The following is a 19987-nucleotide window of genomic DNA, read 5'->3' as shown; positions in this document are numbered from 1 at the left end:
ACAACGATCTATGCACTAACCTTAACCCAAACCCTAACCCTAAGGTCTGTCACTATTGCACACTCACCTAACCCGTGCCCTAACCCTAACACACTTAACCCGCCCCTAACCCTACAGTCTGTCACTATCACACACTCACCTGACCCGCGCCCTAACCCTAACTCACTTAATCCGCCCCTAACCCTACAGTTCGTCACTATCACACACTTACCTTAACATGTCGGTGTTCTCAGCGTTGGGATTTTCAACTGTCGATCATCTCCAGTGTCGATCTTCCGGTGTCGGTGTTCTCGTCGTTGGCATTGTGGACTTTTGGCATTTTTAGGTAGACCCGTTTGCACAGGATAGGCTCTTTTGTAGGATCCAGGAGCCCACAGAGCAGATGATCATAGTCCCAGGATTGCACTCATCCATAAACATTGTTAGCCACAGACCCTTGATATCAACTTGATCAACAGAGAAATAGATGCCAAATAAAAACTTTCTCAGTACACAGCCCAGTGGGGAAGACTCCATTAAGCAACAAGCCTTTCAGCAGGTTCAGTGGTGCAACAGGTAGCACACTTGCCTTTGATGGTGGAAGAACAGAAGGCTGTGAGGCCTAGTCCCACACCAGGTGCTGGTTTGCTGATACTACAATGCAGCATTAGGGGGCGCTGCATTCCTGAGTGTACTGCCCTTCCAATAAAATGTTAAATCAAGGCCCCATCTACTTGAGTTGGTGGTAGCTCAGGTAGATGTGAAAGATCTCACAACACCTATCAAAAAGTAGGGGTCTTTATTTGTATACAAAAAGAACTCTTATTTACAAAATATTTACATATTTACAAATATTTACAAATATATAGATATACAAATCTGTTAACACATATTTATAATTTCCTTTACAATCATACTAAATTTTCATCCCTATTAGACGCCACTCCTTTTTCTGTAACCATCATCTGATTTTACATAATAATGTAGCTAAAATCCATTTACCATTAAACAATTTCCTTTATTCTTTCATTCCATATAGCTCATATGACACAAAGTAACTTTTATCCATTCTTTTAACATATTCTTTACTTTTATTCTTATGACATCCATATTTAATCATATCCTTGTCTATTGTATCTACTTTTTTATATCTTCAAAAAAATTATTTACAAAGATTTCCCCACAACTTTTTTTATTTTCTCAGTAGTAGCACTAAAATCTGAACCCCTGTGACTAGCACTTGCTCTAGAACCTGCTGGAATGCGCTAGGAAGCCTTAAACTGATAGAAGCACTCAACTCTCCTTGTTAATAAGGAGAAATTAATCATAGGTACTAAACAGCCTATAATTGCAAAGTACCTTGCAAAGGTAAGGGAAAACAGCTCTTGTACTTTACAAAAAAAGCACCTAAACAGGCATGTCCAAGGGTCAGCTTCCGGTGATTTCTCCTGTCCACCTGGTGAATCTGGGCATACTGGGGCAATGCAGCAACTGCCTCATGTACACAGACAACCCTCTCTTCCTACCACCCAATACTACAACCTATGAGAGATGCAATTACATAGCCAAACTAGATGCAGCTAAGATTGTGCTAGACAGTCAAGAGGAGAAGGTTATAACCTGCACTACACCTCAAGCAACACATAGCCCTTCAAAACCCACACCATCAACACCCACACATAGCAACACTAAACCCACATATGTGGAGGCCCTTAACATTAACCTGCCCAAGCAACAAGGACCTCCGAACCTGAAACGCAAACAAACACCCAGTCACAACCAAAGTGACACATAGCTCACAACACCAGTTTGCCACACAACAACAGCCCCTAAGGCAAGACAACATACCAAACACTTTAGTCATAGGTGACTCTATAGTCAGGCAAACTAATGTCCCACTCACCAGGCTGAGCAAGGAGAAAATTATAGTCAGCTGCTTGTCGGGTGCCAGGATCAGTCACATAACACATGCACTCAAGTCACTCCACAACAAGTACAAATATGACTCTGTCATTGTCCATGTTGGAGTGAATAACTTGAGACGTACCTCCCTGGACTACATGAAAAGAGACATGGAAGAGCTCTCAGATCATGTGGCCCAGGCAGGTATGACCCTAGCCCTGAGTGGCATCCTGCCTTCGCCCAGAATAATACCACAGTATAAGGACAAAATGATTGACTTCAACAACTGGCTAAGCTTCTGGTGTCATTCAAAGGGGATCCAGTATCTGTCTGCCTGGGACGACATGATCGACAAATCATGATGCTTTGCCAGAGATGGTCTGCACCTGTCACCCCTTGGATTCAGGCTACTGGCTAAAGCTCTTGCCACCCCTATAGTGCCTTTTTTAGGCAAGGTTCAAAGGACAAAGCCACCACCGTAACAATCCCAAATCTGCAGGTAATGCTACTCAATGCTAGAAGTCTAAACCTCAAAATGCACTCTCTCTCAAGGCACACCTAAAAATGGAGAACATCAATATCTGTGCAGTAACTAAGACCTGGTTCAAGACTCCAGAGAGCATCCCTGCAGTACCAGGGTACAACTCTTACCACACTTTTCGGCCGCCAAACCAAGACAGAAATACTAAAGGTGGAGGAGTGTCCATATTCACCAAGGATATTCACACCTCCAGGCTAGTTGCCCAACACAATGCATCTGAAATTCTCCAGGTGCAACTAACACTGCAGTCCAAATTGTAGCTTGCTACAGATCCCCCACCATGCCCCAAGATTCTCACTACACCTTTCTAAACATATTGGAAAATATTAAGATACAACCAAACACCGTAATATTGGGTGATTTCAACTTCCCTGCCATTAACTGGGAAAACTACTTGGGTACCAACACCTTCTCCCAATGGTTCTTGGAATTCATAAATTCCAATCCACTGGATCAACTAATCCATTGTCCCACCAGGGGCTCCAATATCCTAGACCTGGTCATTACCAACATGGGAGATAGATGCTCCACACCAGTGGTCACCCCCTCATTGGTCAGGTCTGACCATAAGCAAATCACCCTTGACATCCACATCCCACCCCCACCCCCAGTAAGGAAACCTCTGTAAAAAACTTCTCCAAAGCCAACTTCATGCTACTTAAGTCAGAAGTGACAAACTTCATGGCACCCATGCAGACGAGAGCTAAAAGTTTGATTGCTGAATCCTACACTAAGGCACTGTAAGAGCACATCCTCTCGTGCATGAATTGTGCCATCCCAAATAAAACCAAGATGCTCTCCTCCAAAAAAAGGAAGCCAATCTGGTGCCCCCCTGCCATAAACAAACTATACAACAAAAGGAAGAAACTGTTGCAGAAAAGAGGAAATTCCCAGGATGCAAAAAACTCCCTTACCAGCTTCAGTAATAAGCTGAGATCCCTCATAAAATCCTCCAAAGCTAGTTACGAAAATAAAATTGCCAAAGATTCCAAAGACAACCACAAGGCATTCTATAGTTATGTCAAGAATCTAAATGGCAATATTCAGATCTGCTCTGATCTACAACAGAATGGCATTAAATATACTGATCCCAAGGATATTGCAAATATCCTGGCAGATCGATTTAGTGCCAACTTCACCCCCTCTCACCCCCTAAAATGCCCATCTCAATACCAAAAGATTGACAAATTCCAGTAATCATGGCCACATAGGTAGAAACTGCACTCTTCAAAGCTAAGAATACAGCATCCATGGGACCAGATGGCATCTCGGGCTGTGTACTACATGAACTACAAAATGAACTGGCACCTCACTTAAGTGTCATGTTTAATCATAGCCTCGCCTCAGACTTCGTGCCCACTGAGTGGTGCACAGCTACAGTTGTCCCACTTCATAAGGGGAGATCCACCTTGGATCCTGGGAACTACTGTCCCGTCAGTCTGATGAGCCTGATCTGCAAGGGCATGGAATGCATTATCATGGAACTTATAAACAAAGACATTGGAAACCTTCAAACACTGGACCCCACCCAGTTTGGGTTCGTGAAGGGCCGATCTTGTCTCCTGAACCTGATTGACTTATTTGAATCAGTCTCCAGAGCTGTGGAAGAGGGTAAGGCCATCCACACAACCTATCTGGACCTTGCCAAGGCCTTTGACACCATCTCCCACTCTGGAATCATAGATAAACTTACTGAGCTGGGCATAAATCCCTATGTCACTCGATGGGTTGCCAACTGGCTTACTGACAGAATCCAGACTGTAAAAGTAGCCGACCCCAAATCCAGCTCCTGACAAGTGACAAGTGGAGTACCTCAGGGTTCAGTCCTGTGACCGATCTTGTTTGGCATCTACTTCTCTGAAATATACGCCAACACTAAGGGACTCTGACTAACAAAGTTCGCAGATGACTACAAACTGGGAGCCATTATTGAATCTCCAAATGATGTGGATATTCTACAAAATGGCCTTACAGAAACAGATGCTTGGTGCCAGAGCCATGGGCTCAAGCTTAATGCCAAGAAATGTATAGTTATCTCGTTTGGGAAAAAACATGTACCCATGAATTACCACATAGGTGGCAGTACACTAAACACCGAAAGTGTGAAGAGAGACTTAGGGACACAGGTGGACAGTGGTCTCACCTTTGATAACCACATCACCACAACAGTCAGGGAATTCTTCTATGTGGCACACGTCATGACTAAGGGCTTTTCGTCCAGAAAAAAGGAGGTCATTGTCCCACTATACTCATCCCTCATTAGACCCATTATAGAGTACAACGCCCCCTTTGGTATGTACCTCACAAGACATCTGCAGCAGCTGGAAAGGCTGCAGAAATCCCTCACTAAAAGAATCACAGGCCTAAAAAAGATACCCTGTGCTGACTGTCTAAAAAAACTCCAGCTATACTCTGTGGCATATCTTCTACTCGGGCGATCTCTGCTTAACATACAAGGCCATGTCAAACCCTGAGCTGTTGGACATGCTCCACTTAAAGAAATCCCAATCCCTCCGAGCCAAATGCTCTAGGGATCTAAACCTTGTCATTACAATGAACAAAACATGCTGGAGTGATAGGTTCCTGAACCAGAGACTCCCCATACTGTGGAATAGGCTGCCCATACATGTCAAGCAGAGCGCCTCCTTGGCCCGCCTCAAAAGGAACCTTGACGATTGGGTGGGAGATAGGAAATTCACCCCGGGGAGTACATCAGTTGCCCTGCTAGATGGGGGTCCAGAGAAATAAATATTGTGGGAAGAAATATCCGGGGAATTGTTTGGCTAAGCTTGTATAGGCTCTAGGGCTGCTAGCCTAGTACCATCCTATGAACCTATGAACCTATGAACATTTCAAAAACACATGCTCCATAGTTTCTTCTTCTTGACAATGTAAATATATTGTATCACTTCTCTTTTTATATGGCATATTTCCTTTTCCTGGCAATTTATTTGCTACCAGTATACACAAAAAAATATTTGCATTCTACTTTCTGATTACACAACTTGCTTCTTATTTTCATAGCTTTATTTTTTCTTCTCTTAGATTTTCCCATGGTTTTACATAGTCATGTTTTGTCATTACATTCTTATACCATATTTTTCTTTTTCTATGTCATCATTTTTCATCTTCCACAAAAATATTTTTTCTGGGTAACATTTTATTTCTTCATTTATACATGCTTTTTCTCTTTTACATATTTTACCATACCTCAAAATTTATCATACTTATATGTATACAATTTTACTAATAATCTCTCATTTTTTTCATTTATCCAATTTAACACTTTGTGGAAATTTAATGAAGGGGTCTATATTATCTTATCAAAAAATGTAGTCAGCAAACACCTGTTCACTGACCAATAAACAGCGAATTGTCACTTCTTTGAATGGCCACTTCAGCAAATTTTTCCTAAGGGAAAAAAAACACTTGACCAACTTAAAAATGATACAGTATTTCAAACCCTTCAAAGTGGGGGGCTGCACACCCCACACCCCCCAATGTGGGGGGGGGGGTTGGGGACTATATTATATATTCAACGTTTCAAAACTTCGAACCTCATATGTTTGACAACATATGAGCGAAGTTTTAAACTTTGAAACTATAATAAAAAAATTAAAAAAAAAACTTACCTGAATGCTCTGAGCAGGGGGCAAGCCCCCCAGTACCACCCACAACCCTCCACTTAAATATATCAACTTCGAGAGCGCACGTCAGTGCAGAAACAGGAAATTTCCCCATTCTGTGCCATACAGAGCCATTGCTTTTAACCTTCGAACTTTGAAAAGTTCGATCATATGGTGTCGACCATATGACATTCAAACTTTGAAAAGTTAAAATAATTAATAGGGTCCCGGGGGTTGTGCTCCCACACCCCCTAACTAAATATACCAACTCTGAGATTGCACTACAGTGGTGAAAAGGGGAAATTCACGACGATGGCCAAGAGATTTTTTTCCCATAGGAAACAATTCGCTGAAGTGGCCATTCGAAGATATAAGAGTTTGTTGTTTATTGGTTGGCAAACTGGTGTTCACTGACTAGGTTTTTTGATAAGGTAATATAGACCCTAATGAAGTAGCATATGCCACTGAGTTTAGTAACCATAAACCTCCTTCTTTATTTACATACAAAACTCCTCTTTTTACTGGGTTTAATCTAAAACCCCATATAGGGCAGCCACGGTGGTGCAGAGGTTAGCGTTGCCGCCTCACAGCAAGTGGTTCTCTGGTTTGATCCTCGGCTGGGGTGCCTTCTGTGCGGAGTCTGCATGTCCTCCCTGTGGTCGCATGGGTTTCAACTCCAGGTGCTCCAGTTTCCTCCCACATCCCAAAGACATGCTGTAGGTGGATTGACACTATAAATTGGCCCTAGGTGTGAGTGTATGCACATGTGTGCCTTCTGTGGAAGGGTGGGCACCAGGCTGGCAACTCGACAATGTGAAACTCCACTGCCAATCATGAGCAGACAGGTGATCCTCTGTGGCGACCCCTAACCGGGAAAAGCCGAAAGAAGAAGAATCTAGAACCCCATATAAATGAAAAAAATATTTGTAATAGTTCCTTTTCAAATACTGTTGACAACATAGATACACTTGCTAAGTATGCTATTTTCCCATCAGCAGTGAATTTATCAAATGAGCATTTTTTTCTGTAAGATAATTGATATGTTCTCCAGGAAAGACAGTTTTGTTTTGTTTCTTATATTGTTTTTCCCATTGGATTCTACTTAAATCTTTATTCCCAAATTTTACACCTAACACAGAAATTTCATTCATTGTAAAATATATACCCCTATCTTTACTACCTCACTTAAACCTTTACTTTTCTCTTTATTTAAAGCCATCTCCATTGCCTTTAGACACTCATTTGTTTAAATTATTACTTATTTTATCCAAATTTTGTTTTTTGCAATTATTATAATGTCATCTGCATATATTAACAGGTGTTATATACCCTGCCACATTCATTTTGTAATTTATTTCACATAGTATCACATTTATAACTAATGCAAAGAGCATATAACACATTGAATGTCCCTGTCTAATGACCCTCTTTATATGTACCTCTTGGCTTAACCAGACATTATTTCTATTTTATTATTAATATACGCTGACATACATAATTTTCTGCTTTCTCACTTATATTATATTCTTTCATTATTACCCATACAATGTTATGTCCAATTGTATCAAATGTCTTATCAAGGTCTCCTATTATGATTTTTGCTTCTTCTTTTTTATTCATAATGTCGTCCACAGTTTTGCTAACCATCATTAATAAGTCTTAACAACCCTTCCCCTTTATACTACATATACTGTCTCTATAATATTTTCCATTTTAGTTTCAAGTCACTTTTGTATTATCTTCATAAAGATCTTATAATCATTATTATTTAATACTATCAGTGTTCAGTTTTTAAAATTTCTTCTTTCTTCTTCCATATGAATTTAAGTATTCCACTGCATAATTCTTTATAAATAAAACTTTCATTTAACCATTCATTCAAAATCCTTAAAAATATTTTTTTTGCCAATCCCTTACATTTTTATACATTTCCTGCAACCCAATCTATATTTATTCCCCTAATACTTTATCTAGCTAATTTAAAGAAATCTCATTTTATTTATTTATTTATTTATTTTACATTTGTTGACCAGGATAGTCCTACTGGATACATGTCCATTTTCAGCAGAGGCCCGAGGAGAAAAGCTCCAAGATAATAATTTACATTGAACATTTAATAAATTCTAGTTTCAAGCAGATTACAGTCATAAGCAATACCAGCATTTAGCACATATAGTACTAACTTATTATAAAACACTTTACAAAACATAACATTATTTTCAAAGTTAAACATACATAACATTACATTCAGGTTTAAGACACACTGAACAGCAGTTATACAATTGACCCTTCCTGAAATGGAGTGGTAGAAAAACGTTAGAAGTAGTTGAAGGTAAGGCACCTAAGAAATAGAGAGGTCACTAGTCGGCGTTAGTGCAAGGACATAACCAATGAGTTTTGAAGTATTTCTTGGGTTTGTTTTAGAACTGAGTTAGTGAGGGTTCTAGGGGTCAAGTCAGCTGGGAGTCTGTTCCATATTTTTCCAACAGAGTTGTCAAACAGAGAGTCCCCAGCTGAGTAGTTGGATTTGTATGTTTGAACTAGGAGTCTAGTGGATGATCGCAGTGGCCGGGTGCTGGTGTAGGGGCTGATAATATTTTTTAGTGCAGGTGTATTTTATGATTGGTAAAGGACTTTACGCGCTACTACTAGTTGATTGAACTGAAGCAGGCTTGGTAGTTCAAGCCATCCTAGGTGATTTAGGTTGTGACAGTGGTGTGAAGGGGTCTATATTATCTTATCAAAAAATGTAGTTGGCAAACACCTGTTCACTGACCAATAAACAGCGAATTGTCACTTCTTTGAATGGCCACTTCAGCAAATTTTTCCTAAGGGAAAAAAACACTTGACCAACTAAAAATTATACAGTATTTCAAACCCAGTAGCAAATCTGGCAATGTGGTTGTAGCAGGATGATGGTTTATTAAGATCTATTTTGTTTAAATTGGAGAATAGAGGTGAGGCATAGAGAAGAGTTGATAGCAGATGGGAATGGGAAATTGCAGTTCTAGCAAGTGGGATAATGAAAGGTTTGATTCTGTAAAGAGAGCCAAGTTTTTTATTAATGGTTTTGATAGTTTGATTGATATGCACATCAAACTTCAGGTTGTTATCAATATGACACCCAGTAGTTTAGTGTGGGCTTCAGGGGAGATGATAGTGCCATTGTTAGCACTTATATTGAAGGATGGCAAGGGGGTCCTGCATGTAGGAGAGAAGAGGAGCATCTTAGTTTTGTTGGGGTTTAGGATTAGATGTTAATTGGAGAGCCATTTTTCCACTGTATTGAATGTATTTTGGCTTAATGTGAAAAAAGTAGCTGGTGAGGTGTCAGAACAAATCAAGGTGGAGTCATCCGCATACTGAATGCAGGTAGTATCTGGTATTTTTCATCTGTTTATTCTCCTTTTCTGTACACTTTTTTACTTTCCAATTTTTTTCACTACCTTCTTTAAGGCTTTAAACATTTCTTGTACAAATTGTACTACACTATTCATAATCTTTTCCAGAGTTTTTTTCTGTTTCTCCTTTTATATTTTTTTCTGTCATTACACTACCTTTACTAATCTGCTTAAGCAACTCAATACATTTTTCCCTTTTCCTTGTAAAAAATATATTTGCTTATATAACAATTGTTGTATTTTTTCTTGATTTTTCCTATAATTCTTTTTCTTTGTCAAAGTACTTTCTACAATTATAATCTAAATTTTCCAACACATTATTATATGTTCTTTTATATTTTTATTTCTCTACTTTTCTTATATCATACTGTAACTGAAACAAAAAACATTTTTTTATATTTTCCTTAAATATCATCCACCATTCAGACCAACTTTTATCAAATGTTCTCATATTAATAGGATATTTCCAGTTGTATTACTACTCCTTCCTTCTTCATTCCATGCTTTCTCATTTATCTATTTCATTCCTTTGCCTATTTTCACATATTCCTTATTTTTCTTTATCTCTAGCCATATTGCAAGATGATCCGAAAATCCTGTTTCAACTACCACCCTTATTCCTAGAAGTAAACCTTCCGATACTATAATCTATTTCACTTCTATAAATTTCATGTTTTTTTGTCCCAAAGTTTTAATTTATCATATCTTATAACTTCTAACATTTTCTTATATCATTTCCTTTCTTTTTACGCTTACCTCTTAAATCACAGTTAAAGTCTCCTGTTATTATAATACTCAGATTTACTACTACATAGTCTAAAATCTGCTGAAATAAGCTTTCCCTTTTTCTTCACAATTAGTATAAGCATATAATGTTATAATTCTGTATGCTTGTTCTTTCCATTTTAAACCTACGATGGTGAATCTTTCCATTTTTGCTGGTTACATCTAATATCTTTACTGTATTTCTCCGTTTCGAGTACTTCTAAAATTTCTTCTCTTTTTTATTTTCTTCTGTTTCTTTTTCTTTTTCCTTACTCTTTCCTTACTCTTATTTTCATTTTTGCAATCCATGTATAAATGTCCAGGTTTGCTACATTTATAACATTTCAATTCAGATTTTTGCATCATGTTCCATTTCCATACACATATATAATTTTCTTTTGTCAGAGTTACTTATCAAATGTCCTTCTTTGTCATAAAAAAAAAACAAACAAAAAAAAAAACAAAACAAACAAAGAAACCTATGTTTTGGGTTGTATAACATCCCTATTCCCCTCCATGTTTATCATGCTAGGATATGTATATTTATTTCTCTATTTTTAACACATTACAATCCCAGACACCAGTCCATAAACCCCTTTTGTCATAAACTTTTACAACGTCCAGTACTTATATAATGTTTCCAAATGTCCTTTCAAAGTCTGTGTTTCTATCTCTGTTTGAAATTGTATACAAATTATCTTTTATGTTTCCCTGCCAAATCCTTTTGTCACATAAAGATTCCATGGGTAGCAGTCTTTCTTTTTTACATATTTTCAAATAAATGTTTCTATTGGAAAATATTCTCAAATATAATGTCACAAAATCTCTCTTTGTTAATAAAAATAAATGCTCTTTCCTCATGTACTAGTTGCAAAGGAACTATTAAATTGTCCCACACTTCATACCTGTCCATTTCTATGTCTTCTTTACTTTGAATCCTTATCACACACTTTTGTCTTTCAGTTTTTTTCTGCCTTCTATTCCTGCCGTTTCACTTTTGCCTTCTTTTACTTTCTTTGCATATGTTTTCTTTCCCATCTCACCACTATTCTTTAGGATTGTCTCTGCATCCTCCTTTCAGATTTTCTCCTTAATGTCCACCCAGGAAACATCTCCTTCACTTTATGTCTCATTCTGCACCACCATTTCTTTTTTCATTTCACAAGCCTCCCAACTGGAGGATTGTATGTATGCATCCATTGTTTACGTACTCACCTCCATCAGATTTCTTTGAAACATCTCTTCAGAATCCTTCATACATTCTCTGATCTTGATATTTGCATTCTCCTCCGTTTCTCTCATGACTCCATCATCTCCTTCTCTCCCCATCTGCCTCTCTCTTTCTCCAGGCTGCTCCTGTGCCTGGAATGGAAACAGTAAGTGCTCCTGCAAAATGGGTCTCACTCACAACAATAATGAGTAGGGAAAGTTCCCCACTGTTATGGACACATTTTACTTGGTAGTAGAAATACCACCTCTTGTTTCCACTGAAAATATGTTACAAGTCTAGTGGAATTAACCTGGGCAACAAAGGATAAATAAAGTAGTAGAGATTGTGCTTCCATTCCTGATCTGATAGGTCCTGCCTGTGAGCCAGTTTGCTATTCATAGGTTCATAGGTTCATACTAGGCTATCTGCCCTAGGGCATTTATAAGCCTAGCCAGAATGTGTTTGGCTTTCGCCACCCATTTTAAATTTATTTTGCTATGCCCTTTTTCGAGGTTAGTATACTGTGCCTCTGACTAACAGTGACACAGAAGTGATACCCGGGGTAAACCTACGATCTCCCATCCACTCATCAAGATTCCTCTTGAAGAGAGTCAATGAGGGACTCTGCCTAACCTGGACTGGGATTTTATTCCAGAGTGAAGGGAGCCTCTGGGTTATAAATCTGTCCCTCCAGCATGTCCTATTTATTTCAGTGCTGAGGTTCAAGTCTCTCGGCGTGGCTCGATGGGATTTGGATTTTCTGAGGTGCAGCATGTCCATTAATTCCGGGTTGGACATGGCTTTATACGTCAGGCACAGATTGCCTCTGAACAGGTGGTATGCCACTGAGTAGAGCTGGAGTTTCTTTAACCGGGCAGCATATGGCATCTGTTTGAGCCCTTTGATCCTCTTGGTGAGGTACTTCTGGGGTCTTTCCAGTTGCTGCAGGTGTCTGGCAAGGTACATCCCAAAAGGGGCATTGTACTCAATTATGGGCCTGATGAGGGATGAGTAAAGAGGCACGATGACCTCCCCTGATCTAGATGTGAATCCCTTCATGATTAGGTGGGCTATATAAAATGTTTTTCTAACCACTTTGGCCACATGGTTGTCCCTAATTACTTCTTCTGTACTTAATGGATTATCACCTATGTGGTAATTTGTGGGCACTTTGTTTTTGCCAAAGGGGATGACTATACACTTTTTGGCATTTAGCTTGAGGCCATGGCTCTGGCACCAGTTGTCTGTTTCTATGAGGCCCTTTTGGAGGATGCTTGTGTCAGCTGGAGAGTCGATTATGGCACCCAGTTTGCAGTCATCTGTGAACTTGGTCAGCCACAGTCCTTCCGTGTTGGCCTGTACCTCCAAGAAATATATACCGAACAAGAGAGGTCCCAGGACTGAGCCTTGTGGGACACCACTTGTAACTGGTTTGGAGTCTGACATGGCTCCAGCAATTCTAACCATGTGGGTTCTGTCCTTGAGCCAGTTTGCAATCCATCTAGTGACATAGGGGTTTATATTTAAGCTGGTGAGCTTATCTATAATGCCCGAGTGGGGTATTGTATCGAAGGCTTTTGCGAGGTCCAGGTAGGCTGTGTGGACCACCTTCCCTCGTCAATGGCCTTGGTGACTGTTTCAAAGAAATCAACCAGGTTTAAGAGGCAGGATCTGCCCTTAACAAAGCCGAACTGGGTAGGATCCAGTGTCTGTAGGTCCCCAATATCTTTATTTATGAGGTCCATGATGATCCTTTCCATAGCTTTGCAGACCAAGCTAGTCAGGCTTATGGGGCGATAGTTTCCAGGATCCGTTGAGGCACTACCTTTATGGAGAGGGACCACTGTTGCTGTAACGCCACTCTTTGGGCACATATCCTGTAGTAAGGCTGAGATTGAACAGTAGTTTTATGTTTGGGTTTAGCTCTTCTTGGAGTTCATGTAGGACACAGCCCGGGATACCGTCTGGTCCCATTGATGCTGTGTTTTTTGCTTTGGAGAGGGCGGCTCTTACCTGAGCATCTGAGATGTCAGGGGGGCAGCACTCTGCTGGGATAGATATTTGCCCTTTTGGTGGGGGGGGAGAAGTTTGCGCTGAACCTGTCAGCTAGGATGTTGGCAATGTCTGTGGGTTCGGTGTAATTTTTGTCATTTTGGACTAATTCTGAGCATATCTGGGAATTACCACCCAGGTTCCTAACATAACTAAAGAAAGCCTCGTGATTATCCTTAGTGTCCTGTGCAATTTTTCTCTCGAAGCTGGCCTTAGACAATTTTATGAGTGCCCGTAGTTTTTTGCTAATACTGATCAGTGATGCCTTCCCTTTTTGGGATTTTGCTCTATCATTTAGTAGCTTCCTCCTTCTGTTGTATAGTTTGTTTATGGCTGGGGTCCACCAGACAGGACGTCTGCCTTTGGAGGATTGGGTTTTGGTTTTATTTGGGATCGCATGATCCATGCATTCCTAAAGGTGTTCATAGAATGCATTTATAAAGGATTTTGCGGTCTGGGCCGTATTTTCCAGAGGCCCGGGGGCTTTGAAGGATTCCACCTCGGTTTTGAGGAGTGTGAAATTTGCTTTAGAGAAGTTTTTCACTGTGGTTTTCTGGGCAGGGGGTGGGGTCGGGATGTGAATATCCAGTGAGATTAGTTTATGGTCTGATCTTACCAGTGAGGGATACACTTCTGGTCTGGAGCATAGAGTCCCCATGTTGGTGATGATCAGGTCCAGTATGTTTTCCCCTCTTGTGGGAGTGGTAACAAGTTGTTCCATAGCATTTGAGTTTATAAATTCTAGGAACCTTTGGGCTAGGGTGCTGGAGCTAGAGTAATGCTCCCAGTCTATGTTTGGGTAGTTGAAGTCACCCAATATAATGGTGTTTGGAGAGACCTTCATATTTTCCAGTGTTCTCAGGAAGGCCGAGTGTGGTTCCTGGGTTTGGGAAGGTGGTCTGTAGCAGGCTATAAACTGGAAGGCAGTTTTACCCACTGTTAGTTGCACATGGATAGTCTCTGATGCTTCGTGCTTTGCCACCAACCTGGAGGTGTGGGTATCTTTGATGAATATCGATACTCCCCCTCCTTTTTTGGTTCGGTCCAAGTTTTGGGGCAGAAAAGCATGGTATGAGGTATAACCTGGTAGTGCTGAGGTGCTCTCGGGAGCCCTGAACCAGGTTTCTGTTACTACACAGATATCAATGTTCTCCATGCTAAGGAGAGTTTCGAGTGCATCTTGAGGTTTAGACTTCTGGCGTTGAGTAGCATTACTCTTAGTTTCTTATCCCTTGTGATACCTATGGAGGTGGGTTTGTCTTTTGAGCCTTGCCTAAAAAAGGCACTATGGGGGTAGCAAGAGCCTTTGCCAATATCCGAAAGCCCAGGGGTGACAGGTGCAAGCCGTCCCTAGCGAAGCATCATGGCTTGTCGAGCATATCATCCCAAGCTGACAGGCATCGGATCCCCTTTGAATGACACCAGTACTTAAGCCAATTGTTGAAATTGATCATCTTGTCTTCATATTGTGGCATCACTCTTGGTGAGGGTAAGATGCTACTCAAGGTCAGGGTCATACTGGCCTGGGCTACATGCTCAGAGAGCTCCTCTATGTCTCTTTTCATGTAGTCCAGGGAGGTACGTCTCAGGTCATTCACACCAGCATGGACAATGACTGAGTCATATTTGTACTTGCCTTGGAGTGACCTGAGTGCTTGTGTTATGTGGCGGATCCTAGCGCCCGACAGGCTGCTCACCGTGACCCTATCCTTGTTCAGCCTGGTGAGCGGGACGTCAGTGTGCCTGACGATAGAGTCACCTATTACAAGTGTATCAGGTGTGTTGTTTAGTCTTAAGGGCTGTGACTGTTCATCACACTGGCTTTGTGAGATATGTGTTGCACGTGTTTTGTTTTCGGGTAGCGGTTGCTTGGGTGTCTGCTTTGGAGGTCTCTGCTGCTTAGGCAGATCTTTATTTAGAGCCTCTGAGTATGTTTTTGTGTGATTATGTGTTTGGTTTGCTGTCGTGGTAGGTCTATGTGAGACTGGAATTGTAGTGAGTGTGGTTTCCTTCTCCTCCTGACTGGTTATGCCAGTACAGAGTTGAGAGAGCTTAGCCTCCAGTTTGGCTATATGGTTGCATCTCTCACATGTGTTGGAATTTGTTGGGAAGAGGAGAGGGTTGTCTGTGTACATGAGGCAGTTGTAACATTGCCACAAGATTCCCAGATTCACCAGCTGGACCGGAGAGGAGACTGACAACTGAACTTTGGACATGCTAGAATAATATTGGGAATTCCTTTATAATTGAAAACAAGGGCCAGTGGGGAGTGAGGGTGTAGTGCTTTTAATTTTTAGTGCTGACCTATATAATTGCTTTAGTGAGCAAGTGCCAGGTAACTTAAGTGCAATGTGTTACAGGTAACTTAAATGCAAAAATGACAAACAGTAACTTTCTTTCAAGTGAAACAAAGAAATAAGTACAGTAAGCAATGCAGATATCAGTTGGTTTGTTTATTTAATTTTACCAGGATAGAGCACTGATTAAATATGACTATTTGTAGGCTTAGCCCTGGTTACATACAGTGTACCAACCATAACATAACATATATCTATAACCAAATTATGCAATATAGAGACATATTATAACATAGATGTAAAAAAACAATGTTTAAAAAGAAGTAGAGTCTGGAATATATAATGCATAATACAGAAGTTATAGGTGAGGTAAATGTGGTCCAGCTAAAAGAAGGAACATGGTATAAACAAGTACTGAAGGATTTTTTAGCAGTGAAGAAAGCAAAAATTGTAGAATTCCAAGTTCTGGGATAGAAGAGCTAATAACATGGGAGGTAAATATCAGATCTATAGCTGTGAATGGATAAGTCAGATGGAGAAGTAGTTGGTGTAAGTTTATAAATTGGAGAAGTTAGGAGATTAAGCAGCCAAGATTTTCTGAGATGAAAACAGTAGGACAGTGTCAAATGTCTTGGGCAGATCAATGTACACACTGTGTGTACTGTTTTGCCTTGATGCAAAGCCTTAGTGACTTTTAAAAAGAAATTTATTAGGTTGTGTATGCAAGATCTATCCTTTATAACCCCAAACTGATTTGGTTTGAGACACTGTAAGCTGAGGGGTCTACTTAAGAATACCAAAACCCCATATAATCAAATCCCATTTCATTGAGATGACAATGTCAAATTCTCATGTACATGAAACCTTAAACCATCAAAAACTCCCCTCGACCGCGGAGGACCAGATCCACTCTCATGAGGGCTTCCGAATCCTTCTCCTTTCCGGTCCAGTGTGATTCTGGGGACTTTGTGATTTTTTGAGAATGCCTCTGGAAATGGGGTGAGGTCGGATGCTTCTGCTGACCGGGGAGTTCTTTGGGCCCTGCAGCCCTCCACCCGGCACTCCCTTGAAGACTTCCGCTGAGGCCTACCCCGCAGTCCTCCTCTTTGACACTGCAGAGAGAGACCATCTTCCCCGGCCGCAGCCTCAGCCTTGCTTCAGGGGAACCCCACTGCCTCCCTGTTCCCTGCAGGCTGCTGGAGCATGCAGTGTTCCCGTGCCCTTGGGGGCATCTCAGGGAGCTTCCCTCTGATCCCAGATGGCCCCGTGGAAATCCACTTGGCTGCCGACGGGCAGGTAAACTCACAATGGGGCTTTTGCATCCACCATGCTTTCCTGTCCAGAGGGGTTCAGGGGACATTGCAATATTTCGGGGACACCGTCAGGTACCAGGCAAGGTTGGAACCCTTCACCCCTGCCTGGCAAGAGCTCTATGGGCCCTGCAGCCCTTTGCCTGGCTCTCCCTTGAGGACTTCTGTTGTGGGGGCCTCCGCCTGACACCTCTCTCCCAGGCAGAAGCTCTCCTGGCCCCACAGCCATCTGTCAGATGCTCCCTTAAGGACCTCCATCCAAGAGGGTGGGGAGGCACAAGCCATACCCTTTCACCCAGGTGGGAATGCTCCCTGCCTAGATGCTTTCCACCTCTCTCCCCCTTCCAGACTTCCATCAGGACGGACAACCCCTCCAGGCTTCCACTTCTACCCGGGAGGGAGAGCTCTTTCCTTGAGTTACGTATCTCCCGAAGGCTGCCAAGTTGTGCAGTGTCACCCGTGCCCTTGAAGCCTCTCAGGGGTACCTCCCTCTGATCCTGGCTGGTCCCATGGAACTCCCATCAGCCGCCGAGGGCCAGGTCCGCTCTCATCAGGGCTTCCGAGAGCCCCTCCTTTCTGGTCCAGAGCACCATTGTTCCCGTCTTCCCCCATATCTCCTGAAGGCTGCCAAGTTGTGCAGTGACCCCATGCCCTCGTGGGCCTCTCTCTGACCATGGCTGGCTCTGCAGAACTCCACTCAGTCAGCGAGGGGCAGGTCCACTCTCATCGGGACTTCCGTGTGCCCCTGCTTTCCGGTCTAGAGTACCACAGTCCCCGTCTTCCCCCATATCTCCTGAAGCTGCCAAGGCATGCAATGTCCCTGTGCCCTGGGTGGCCTCTCAGGGAGCTTCCTTCTTATCCTGGTTGGCCCTGCAGAACTCCCCTCAGCTGCTGAGGAGCAGGTCCACTCTCATCGGGACTTCCTAGAGCTCCTCCTTTCCGGTCCAGAGCACCATGGTCCGTCTTCCCCCATACTCTTGAAGGCTGCCAAGGTGGGAAGTGTCCCTGTGCCCTCAGGGGCCTCTTGGGGGGCTTCCTTCTAATCCTGGCCAGCCCAGCTGAACTCCCCCTTGGCCGCTGAGGGGCGGGTATGCTCCCATTGGGGCTTCCGAGCCCCCCAGATTTCCAGTCCAGAGCATCATGGTCCCCATCTTCCCACACATCTCCTGCAGGCTGCCAAACCGTGCCATGTCCCAATGCCCTTGGAGCCTCTCAGGGGCACCTCGGTCCAATCCTGGCCAGCCCTGGCAGAACCCACCTGAGCCGCTGAGGGGCAGGTTTACTCTTATCAGGACTTCTGAGCCCCCTCCTTTCTGGTCCAGAGCCATTCTGGGGACTTTGCAACATTTTGGGGTTGCCATCAGGTACCCGGTGAGGTCAGATACCTTCCCCCTACCTGGCAGGAGTTGTCCAGGCCACTCAGACTCCCACCCATCACTCCTTTGAGGACTTCCATTGCGGGGGCTCCGCCTGCCCACTCTCACCCTGGCAGGAGCTCCCCTGGCCCTGCAGCCTTCTACCAGTGGCTCCCTTAAGGACTTCAACCTGGAGGGGGGACAATCTGGACCCTCTCACCCGGGCAGCAGTGCTCTGTCTCTGGCCGCTTTCCACATCTCTCTCCCTTCCAGACTTCCATCCCAGAGGAGGCTGTGGTCTGGAACCCCCCTCACACAGATGGGAGCTCTCCCAGCCCAACCAATTTCTGCCCCTCTTTCCCTTCCAGACTTCCATGGGGAGGGACCCCCTCCAGGCTTCTACTTCTACCTGGGCGGGAGACCTATTTTCCCAGTTAGATATCTCTTGAAGGCTGCCAAATTGTTCTACATCACCCATGCCCTCAGAGCCTCTCAGGGGAGCCTCCCTCTGATCCTGGCCAGACCCACGGAACTCTCCTCGGCCGCAGAGGGGCAGGTCCACCCTCATCTGGATATCCGAGCCACCCCTCCTTTCCTGTTCAAATCCACACAGACTTGTCTCCCCCCACATCTCCTGCAGGCAGCAAACCATGCTGTGTCCCAGTGCCCTTAGAGTCTCTCAGGGGCACTGCCTTCTGATCCTGGCTGCCCTCTCTGAACCCCTCTCAGCTGCAGAGAGGCAGGTCCTCTCTCACTGGGACTTCTGAGCGCCCCCTCCTTTCTGGTCCAGAGCCATTCTGGGGACTTTGCAACATTTCAGGAATACCGTCGGGTACCCGGTGAGTTTGGATACCTTCCCCCTGCCCGGCAGAAGCTCTTCAAGCCCCGCAGACTCCCACTGGTCGTTCACTTGAGGACTTCCATCACAGGGGCTCTGCCTGACCCCCTCACCCAGGCAGGAGTTCTCCTCACCCCGCAGACTCCCACTGGTCACTCCTTTGAGGACTTCCACTGTGGGGGCTCCACCAGCCCCATGCTCAACAGGACAGGAGCTACCCTGGCCCCACAGGCTTCCACCAGTGGCTCCCTTACAAAGTTCCACCTGGAGGGGAAAGATCTGGACCCTCTCACATGGGGAGGAGCGGTCACTCACCAGCTGCTTTCCACCTCTCTCCCCCTTCCATACTTCCATCCCAGAGGGGTCTGTGTTCCAGACTCCATCACCCAGGTGGGAGCTCCCCCAGCCTGGCCGATTTCTGCCTCTCTCTCCCTTCTAGACTTTCATGGGGAGGGACCCCTTCCGAGCTTCCACTTCTTCCTGGGTGGGAGAGGCCTTTTCCTGGGTTAGATATCTCCTGAAGGCTGCCAAATCGTTATGTGTCAACCGTGCTCTATGAGCGTCTCAGGGGAGCTTCCCTGTGACCCTTCCCAGCCTTGTGGAACTCTGCTGGTCTGAGAGGCCTCAGACAGTCCCTCATCCAGAGTTCTGTGATGCTGGTTCTGCCCTTTGCCCTCCACCTAGGGCTTTCAAACTCACACAGGAAATGGC

This window comes from Protopterus annectens, chromosome 2.part1 (assembly GCF_019279795.1).
Source record: "Protopterus annectens isolate FY-2018-M chromosome 2.part1, PAN1.0, whole genome shotgun sequence".
Classification (NCBI taxonomy): Eukaryota; Metazoa; Chordata; order Ceratodontiformes; family Protopteridae; genus Protopterus; species Protopterus annectens.
Note: the sequence above shows the minus strand (reverse complement) of the source record.